The sequence below is a fragment of the Bison bison genome, unplaced genomic scaffold, assembly GCF_000754665.1.
Source record: "Bison bison bison isolate TAMUID 2011002044 unplaced genomic scaffold, Bison_UMD1.0 scf7180017851016, whole genome shotgun sequence".
NCBI lineage: Eukaryota > Metazoa > Chordata > Mammalia > Artiodactyla > Bovidae > Bison > Bison bison.
The window spans coordinates 52,953-61,274 of record NW_011481589.1 but is presented as its reverse complement, the minus strand read 5'-3'; positions in this window follow the sequence as shown (position 1 = coordinate 61,274).

Below are 8,322 nucleotides of genomic sequence, written 5' to 3'. Positions count from 1 at the left end.
CTTTTTACAAATTTATACACTATCTCGGATTTTAATCTGGTATTCTACTTCCAATATAATCTATTGCTTAAGAATTGCCTTTTATGAATTCTGTTTTGGTGATACAACTATTTAGAAATCTTATTTTCTTTTGGACTTATTCTGAATTTTTCAGTCTTTCAATTACTGCCTCTTTCCTCCTGTCTTCCAACAGACATTTTTCATTGTTGTTGTTCCGTTGCCCAGTGGGGTCTGACTTTTGGCGGCTCCATGGACTGCAGCACGCCAGGCCTCCCTGTCCCTCAGGTTCATGTTCATTTGCACAGGTGATGCCATCTTGCCACCTCATCCTCTGACACAGGAGGACAAGAAGAAGGATCCTCTTCTTCTGCCATCAATCTTTCCCAGCTGACTTTTCCAATGAGTCAACTGTTTGCATCAGATGACCAAAAGACTGGAGTTTCAGCTTCAGTATCAGCTTCAGTATCAGTCCTTCCAGTGGGTATTCAGGGTTGATTTCCCTTAAGATTGACTGATTTAATCTTCTTGCCATTCAAGAGACTCTCAGGAGTCTTCTCCAGCACCACAATTTGAAGGCATCAATTCTTTGGTGCTCTGCCTTCTTTACGGTCCACCTCTCACGATCATACGTGATCACTGGGAAGACCATAGCCTTGACTATATGGACCTTTGTCAGCAGAGTAAGATTTTCAACATAGTACCTAGATTTGTCATAGTTTTCCTGCCAAGAAGCAATCATCTTCTGATTTTGTAGCTGTAGTCACCATTTGCAGTGATCTTAGAGTCTAAGAAGAGGAAATCTGTCACTACTTCCACCTTTTCCTCTTCTATTTGCCATGAAGTAATGGGGCCAGATGCCATGATCTGAAATTTTTCATATTGAGTTTTAGGCCAGCTCTTTCACTGTTTGCCTTCACCTTCATCAAGAGGCTCTTTAATTTCTCATTATTCATCATAAAATCATATTTTAATCTAATGCAAGCACTGGTTTAAAAAATTGATGACTTTGGTTAATCAACATCTTTTTAAATACTTGTTTTCAAATACTTTCAAGCCCAAAAAAGAATAATAAGAATAGTACAAAGTTTTCTATATTCTTCAGTCAAATTCACTAATTTTTACTGTTTTCCTACTTTTTTATTATCATTCTTTCACTCTCTACATACGTACATACATATATGTATTGTTCAATTTTCTGTTGTGGTAAAATACAATTGACATAAAACTTACCTATCTTAATGATTTTTAGGGCTTCCCTGAGTCGCCAGAAAAGCTCTAGCAATTATGATAAAGAATCTGCCTGCCATTGCAAAAGACTCAGGTTCAATCCCTGGGTCAGGAAGATCCCCTAAAGAAGGAAGTGGCACAACCCACTTCCATATTCTTGCCTGGGAAATCCCATGGATAGAGGAGCCTGGTGGGCTTTAGTCCATTGGATCGCTAAAGAGTTGGACATGACTTAGCAACTAAACAAAGAAGAGCAATTTTTTAAGTGTGTGGTTCAGTGGTATTAAATAATTCATAATGCTATGCAACTGGCACATTCTATGGAGATGGAGCTATGGAGACAGGGAGATATCTATCTCCATAGCTCTTCTCATCCCATAGGATTGAAACACTATACCTGCTGAATAACTTCCCATTCTACCCTCCTCCCAGCACCTGGAAGCCACCATTCTTTCCATTCCTATAATTTTCACTATTCTAAGTATCTCAAATAAGTATAATCATACAATATTTATCTTTTTGTGCTTAACATTTCAGTTAACATGATGTAACTTGCAACAAGTTTCATCTGTGTTTTAGCAAATTTCTGAATTATTTAACTTTTAAAAGATGCTTATTATTCCATTTTATATATATACATTTTTGTTATCCATTTATGCATTGATGGACACTTGAGTTGCTTCCATGTTTTAGCTATTGTGAATAACACTGTTATAAACATGGGCATAGAAATAACTCTTTGAGACTCCGGTTTCAATTCTTTTGGTTACAGATGCAAAGTAGAATTGCTAGATCATGAGTATATATATATATATATATATATATATATATTTGTATATATACATAATTTCTTGAGTCATTTGAGAGTGGGAGTTAATAGACATAATGCCCTAAAAACTTTCATGTGTTTTTCTAAGAACAAGAAAACAAATGATGATATAGTCAAAATACAATTACAAAATTTGGGAAATTTTCCACTGGTATATCAGTATTATTGAATGTAGAGTCAATATGCAATTTTTGGCAGTTATTTCAGCAATATTCTCATGGAATTTTCCCCATGATTCAGGATCCAGACCAGGATGATACATTGCATTTTGTTGCTGTCTTCATTTAGTCTCCTTTAATACATAGAATGGTTTTTCAAGTTTTCTTTGTATTTCATATATTGATGTTTTTAAGAGTATAGAATAGTTGTTATGCAGAATATCCTTTATATTCTGATGTCTCCTCACAATTAGATTCAGATTATTCATTTGAGCACATACTATTTAATGATGATATCGGTTTGTCCCGTTACATTACATTCATTGCATTGTCAGTTACATTGGATGGTGGTTTGTTTTTCCTGTGCTACTGTTTTTTGATAAAAATCAGAAAGACATATGTATTATATAGTCTCTTATTTCTCTTTTGGCTTTCATAAAAGATATCATATAATATTTGCTCTTCTTACAGTTATTTTTTTTCACTTTATGTGCATCCTGAAAAATCCCTGCATTTCAGTTTATACAGATCTTCCTCATTTGGTTTCACAGCTGCATACCCTATTGTGTAAATATACTATAATTTATTCAACCAGTCTCCTATGTATGAGCATTTAGGTTTTTTCAGTATTCTGTAATTACAAATAATGGAACAGTAAATAGCCCTGTGCATATGTATTTTCTTATTTTTGGATATGTATTTTGAGGGTAAATTTTTAGACATGGAGTTGCTGGTCAAAGTATAAATATGTATGTAATTGTTAGATATTGCCATATTCACCTCTATAGGGAATGCACTATTTTTCAATCCCATCAGCAGCATCTGAAACTGCTTCTTTCCTCAAAGCCTCACCAATATAGTGTGTTGAAAAACTTGTGAGGTTTGTCCAATCTGATATGTGAGAAATGATATCACAGTACAGTTTTTAGCCTGAAGGACTCCTTTTAGTATTTCTGCTGGGATGTATCCTTCCAGGTTTTGTTTGTCTTGGAGTGTCTTAAGTTCCCCTTCAATTCTGAAGAATGGTTTCACCAATACAGAATTTTTGTTTGACAGTCTTCTTTTTCTTTTCTTCTTTCTTTCTTTCTTTCTTTTTTTTTTTTTTTGAGTGTTTGGAATATGTCACCTCATCACTTCTGGCCTCCATGATTTCTTATCAAAAATTAGCTATTTATCTTGTTTAGGATATTTTTACTTAATGAGTTGCATCTCCCTTGCTGCTTTAAAGATTCTCTTTTTCAGCAGTTTGACTTTGAAGTGTCTGGGTGTAGATCTCTTTGAGTTTATTCTACTTGGAATTTATTTTGCTGTGTGGACGTATAGACTAATGTTTTTCATCAAAATTTTGGATGACTTGGGGCATTGTTTCTTAAAATATTTCTTATGCTCCTTCTCTCTTGCCTTTTCTTTTGGGACTTCAATTATGCACGTGTTAATATAGCCTGATAGTATTTCACAGGTCTCTGAGACTCTGTTAATTTTTGTTCATTCTTTTTTTTTTTCCTGTTCCTCAGACTGGATAATCTCAATTATGCATTTTTATATGCATAATAGTATGTATGTATAATGAATAGTGCATAAGGTTGGTCCAAGAAGGCAAGGAGAGAAAGGAACAGAAAAAAATACTTAAAATTTTGGCCAAGAATTTTGTAAATTTGGTGAAGCACATTAATCAACACCTCAGAAAAGCTAAAGAAGTTCCAGTTAAGGATAAACTCAAGGATATCTACACCTAGATATACTCATTGTTTTCTATAAACTTGAATTATGGTTTCTTTGGCATCTCAATTCCCTAAAATATTTAGCAAGTTTCTGACATACTTCCAGACAATTCTATGTGCTAATAATCACAGTGCAAATTGTTTTCTTGAGACTAACTTATTTACATTTATTTTTGCTGCTGAGTCCAATTAAGTTAATAACAGGCTTGGGAAGGAAAATATCATTCTTAATCTATTTTTGCTCTATCTTCCATTTTATAGAAGAGAAGTATTAATGGAAGAAGCTTGAGAAAAATCTGGAGCCAAATAAAGTAGTTTGGAGGAGTATAACTGATTGGAGTTTTCCAACCCATCGGGTATGAGTCAACCCACTGGGTATGAGTCAACCCACAGGCAGGAAGAATCTCTCTTAAGAGAACTGAATTCTTTATCACTTATGCTTGAAAATTAACCAGTTCTTGTTTGAAGAGATTTCATTGTTGTAATATCTTACTGTTAGCATCAAGGAATAGCCAATACATACCATATGCTAGCATTTTGTAATTTCTTAATCTAGAGCTCCAGGTTCTCTTAATGCATAATTTTACTTCCAAGATATCAGAGACAACAATTTTACCAAATGTCTTTCCACAGTATATGAAGGTAATTAAATTTTCAGCATACAATTGTTTTTTTTCCATCTACTAAGCAAATGTAGATGTTGCACTTTTGAGTAATTTTGTTTATAGCATCATCCATTTCTGATACCAAACACTCTTAACAGATAGAAGACTTGATATTTCATGCAGGAAGGGATTTGATACAGGGACTTAAGTGATTACAGAATCTTTAGAGAATTAAAGGAGTGGTTTCTTGAATAAGCATCCTAGGATTACTACCAGAATGTCTGAAGTGACAACTACCACTGAGGCCACAGCATCTATGCTTTAAGAAGCTGCTGCCACAATAGTTTCTTATACTCAAGAAGACAAGGAATGAGTCTCTAAGACAGCAAACTAGAGATTACAAAGTATAAATTCCAATGCAAAAGCATTGCCGTGACTGTTGTTTCTTTAATCATAGGTAATGGACACTGGAATCCTTTTTCAGAGAGCTGCACATTTATAAAACTTGCTTTCTAGCAGCAGCAGACCAGAGCTACAGCTAACTGATATATATCTCACTTTCACCTTGTAAATCACATTTCAGTTTTTGTTTTACATATGGTAATGTATATGTTTCAATGCTACTCTCTCAATTTGTCCCACCCTCTCCTTCCTCTGCTGTGTCCACAAGTCTGTTCTCTATCTCTATTCCTGCCCTGCAAATAGGCTCATCAGTACCATTTTTCTAGATTCCTTATTATGTGTTGTGTACGTGTGCTCAGTAGTATATGACTCTTTGCAACCCCAGGGCCCATCAGGCTCCTCTGTCCATGGAATTTTCCAGGCAAGAATACTGGGGTGGTTGCCATTTCCTACTTCAGGTGATCGTTCTGATCCAGGGATCAAACCTGAGTCTCCTGCATTGGCAGGTGGATTCTTTACCACTGAGCCACCTGGGAAGCCCATGTATGCATTAATATACAATATTTGTTTTTCTTTTTCTGATTTACTTCACTCTGTATAACAGGCTGTATGCTCATTCACCTTACAAGAACTGACTCAAATTCATTCCTTTTATGGCTGCATAATATTCCATTGTATATATGTGCCAAAACTTTTTGACCCACTCATCTATCAGTGGACATCTAGGTTGTTTCATGTCCTGGCTATTGTAAATAGTGCTTCTATGAACACTGGGGATTATGTGTCTTTTTCAGTTATGGTTTTCTCAGTGTATATGCCCAGTAGTAGGGTTGCTGGGTCATATGGTAGTTTTATTCCTAGTTTTCTAAGGAATCTCTATACTCATCTCTACAGTGGCTGTATCAGTTTACATTCCCATCAACAGTGCAAGAGGGTTCCCTTTCCTGCACCTAGCATTTACTGCTTGTAGATTGTTTGATGATGGTCATTTTGACCACTGTGAGGTGATAACGTCATTGTAGTTTTGATGTGTATTTCTCTAATAATAAGCAATGTTGAGCATTAGTGAGGTTAATTTCGATAATTTTTTAACACTGCTAAGCTAAGTTTCATTAGATCATATTGCATTTTTAATATACACTGTTGGATTCATCCAGCTAATATTTAAGATTTTTATAGGTATTTTCATAAATGAAATTTGCTGGCATGTTTCTTGTGCTATCCTTGTTGGGATGCTCTATCAAGTTTTCCTTGCCTCATAAAAATAATTGATGTTCCCTCTTTTCTGTGTTCTATTTTCTGATATTTTTATAAAATTCTACTCTTTGACACAGGCATTTGGAGATGGCAAATAGAGAAGGGAAGTCACACGAAAGATTGGGAAGGGAAGTGTACAACTGATACCACAGAAGTTCAGAAAGTCATACAGAACAGTTACATGCTAACAAATTAGATGACCTATAAAAAAAGGAACATCCAGAAACATACAGCCAACCAAAGTTGAATCTAGAAGAAGCATAATTTGGACATATAAATCACTAGAAGTGAAATAGAATTTGTGATAATAATAATAATAAGTTCTTTGTAAACAAAAGTCCAGGACTTGACAACTTCACTGGGGAATTCTACCACACATACAAAGAAGAACTTATACCTGTCTTTCTCAAACTATTCCAAAAAGTTGAAGAGGAAGAAAGACTTCCAAATTCATTTTTTGAAGCCACCATCACCACTGATACCAAAACTAGAAAAAGACTACAAAAAAAAAGGGGGGGGGAATTCCAGGCCAGTATCTTTAATAAATATTCATGCAAAAATTCTCAACAAAATATTAGCAAATCAAACCCAATGATACACAAAAAGGATCATACACCATGATCTAATTAGATTCATTCAGGAGTTTCAAGGATGGCTCAACATAAACAAATCAATCAGTATGATATACCACATTAACAAAAGGAAAGACAAAAACCCATGATCATCTCAGTAAATGTAGAAAAAGCGTTTGACAAAATTCAACATCATTTGCAATAAAAACTCTCACCAAAGTGGCTATAGAGTAAACATATCTCAACATAATAAAAGGCAGTTACAACAAACCTACAGCCAACAGGGAAAAGCTGAAAGCTTTTCCACTAAATTCAGGAAAAAGACAAGGATGCCCACTCTTAACACTTCATTCAACACAATATTGTAAGTCCTCACCACAACAATCATACAAGAAAAAGAAATAAAAGGTATCCAAATTGGAAAGTAAGAGGTGAAACTGTCACTGTTTGCAGATGACATGATACTCTATAAAGAGAACCCTAAAGTCTCCCCACAAAAACTATTACAACTAACAAATTAATTCAGTAAGGCAGTAGGATACAAGAATAATACATATAAACCTGTGGCATTCCTTTACACTAGCAATTAAATATAGACAGAAAGCAAAAAACTAATTCCATTTAAAAAAAAAAAAATAGGAAGAAACTTAGTCAAGGTGGTGAAAGACCTACATACTAAAAACTATCAAACAATGATAAGGGAAACTGAAGGTTATTCAAAGAAATGGAAAGATAGCCATGCTCATTGAATTGGATTGTTAAAATGGCCATACTTCCCAAAGCTATCTACAGATTTAATGTGATGTCTATCAAAATATCTATGACATTTTTTTCCACAGAACTAGAATATTCCTAAAATTTATATGGAACCACAAAAGACCCAGAATTGCCAAGGCAATCCTGAGGGAAAAGAACTAAGCTGGAGGCATAACCCTTCCATACTTAATACTACAAATCTGCAGAGTGGAAACAGTGTGGTATTGTCCCCCAAACAGGCATATAGATCAATGGAACAGGGTAGAGAGCCCCAAAATAAAGCCACACACCTACAGTCAATCTACAACAAAGGAGGCAAGAATATATAATGGTGAAAAGAATGTCTCTTCAGTGTTGGGAAAGCTGGACAGCCACACGTAAATCTATGAAGTTAGATCACTCCCTCACACTATACACAAATATAAACTCAAAGTGGCTTAAGGACTTAAATATAAGACATGATACCACTAAAACTAGTATAAGAGAACATAGGCAATACATTCTCTGACATAAACCATAGCCATATTTTCTTACATCAATGTTCCAAGGCAAAATAAATAAAAACAAAACTAAGCAAATGGAACCTAATCAAACTTAAAAGGAAATAATCTTTGGAAAAGGAATTTGGTAATGCCTTGGCAAAGGAAACAATCAACAAAACAAAGGCAGCCTATGGAATGGGAAAAGATATTTGCAAATGATGTGACAAACAGGAGGTTACTATCCAAAATATGCAAACAATTCATCCAACTCAATAAACAAACAACCCAAGTGAAATCCCATCTCCCACCTCCT